This window comes from Strongylocentrotus purpuratus, unplaced genomic scaffold (genome assembly GCF_000002235.5).
Source record: "Strongylocentrotus purpuratus isolate Spur 01 unplaced genomic scaffold, Spur_5.0 spur5_scaffold_9, whole genome shotgun sequence".
Classification (NCBI taxonomy): domain Eukaryota; kingdom Metazoa; phylum Echinodermata; class Echinoidea; order Camarodonta; family Strongylocentrotidae; genus Strongylocentrotus; species Strongylocentrotus purpuratus.
In genome coordinates, this window is record NW_022145615.1 from 11,875,148 (window position 1) to 11,877,390 (window position 2,243).

Consider the following 2,243-nt stretch of genomic DNA (forward strand, 5'->3'; position numbering starts at 1 on the left):
TGTACATGTATATTGCAATCAATAATTATTTAGGTTTAGTCTTTGAAATACTTTCTGTACTAAGTTACTTGTAACATATGACTAGACCTCATAACATGATTTTAAAAACTTGATACAAGTCATGTTGAATTGTATTGTTTTAAAGAGGGGGAGAATGGGATATTGTAAATGCCATTTGATATTAATTTCAAGCAAGCATTATTTTATGTTTTGATTGGGTTTTGGAAATAAACGTATTTGAATTGAATTGAATAAATAAACATATGAATCCCTAGTACACAATGTACCTATAGTAGAAGACGACCTTTTCTTTACCATTTAGGAGAATACAATCCATTTCTTACAAATTGAAGGTGCTTGATATGGGCTATAGTGTCACATCATAGTTTCACAAACCAAACTGCTTTTGATGAAATAATTCATTCCATGCTTTAGGTTACAAAGATTTGCTTTATATTCATTTTTACTTCTTCATTTGGATTGCATGTTTTAGCGGAATAGACTTATTGACATATAATTATTTATAACCTCAAAATGCGTGATGGTATTTTTTTGTAGATAGAGCGTGCCATCACGTGTTTTGTTCTGTAGATCATATTCTCATCCATTCTACCAACATTCGTACTGAATGTCCAATCCAATTTGAATAAAACTATAATCTCTTTTCTTTCAGAGTATTTTCATATTTTACAAAAATGAAAATAAATATATAACTAAATCCCATTAGGCATATTAAGTTTGTGTTGGGTACGCCTGAGTAAACGATTCAATGAAAACATGATTAGTAAATAATATGAGTTGAATAAGTATTGTTAAGGACATTTAATTAGTATATAAATTAAGACTTATCCTGAGAAAACATTCAACTAAAGATTTGTGGAAACTGCATAAACATGATAACTGATTCAGTGAGTAATTTCAGCAAATATATTTTATCTAGTAGTAGTAGTAGTAGTAGTAGTAGTAGTAGTATAGTAGTAGTATCTTTATAGTTATTATTTGTATTATTACCTTATCATTGGTATTGTTATACTAGTATAATCTTTATCATCATCATTATTTTAATGCTGTAGTCTAACACTATCATATCGCAGGCACCTTCTCAAAATTATCATCATTTCAGAACGGCTTTCGATCATTCTTCCGAACTGCAGATTCATTATACCAGAGCTCGATCCGGTTATACCTTTAAGTAATGGAGTTGACAGTCAGAAAGTAGGCGTATAGTGCAGAAATTCCTTGTGATGGCAAATACGATCTAGGATGGTATACTGACGGCAAGGTTCGTACCGTCAATTAAATTACCAAAAGCAAACAAGATTCTGCCTTTATCGATGAGATTAAGCAAAAGCATTTTCTACTGAATAATAATAATTGAAGCCGCAGCGCCTTTACGCCTGCACGGTTCGTAACCCAGCCGACATCGCATTAGTGGATTTATTCGTCGTCTCTCTAATTTCTACATCTCCCCCTCCCACTCTTTCTCTCTCTCTTCCTTTCTCTCTCACTCACTCTCTGTCTCTCTCTTTCTCTCTCTCTCTATCTTCCTTTCTCTCTCTCTCTCTCTCTCTCTCTCTCTCTTTCATGCACGCACATTCCCATCCATATCATCTCAGTGTATATGGATTAACTCAATGTAGGGGTTACATAACTATTGCTAACATCCTAAGATGAAAACCTTTTTATTCCTCGATTAATCTATTTTGGACAGATGCATACAAGATGAGCTTTAATCATAGTGATAAGCGCACTAATTGCCCAAAATGCCGAAATAATGAACGCTACGAGGAAAGTAATTGCATGTTTTGACGAACTATACACGTAGCTATAATTATGTTAATAGTGAACATGGAGTGGGTCGCATAGAAAGTACAAAATAAAGTATTTTGACAATTAATCTTATTTGATCATGATATAAAATTATGTTAATGATTCAAGACTATTATTTACAATATTTACAATCTACTGCTTTTCTGCAAAAGTATTAGACATTAGCAGGGGTAGATGTGAAGTTCGTGGCTAAATGCAATATTATTTTGAGTATGACATTACTTTTTATAAGATGATGACGTGGATCCTAACCAAATGATTGGTTGAAAGCGTACACGTGACCAGGCATTTATTTTGGCTTACGCGTAATTTGGATAATGACCGGTCATTATACAAATCATGTTATAAAACATCATTTTATAAAAACAAATAACACATCATCATATAAAACAAATAATACACATCATTTTTTT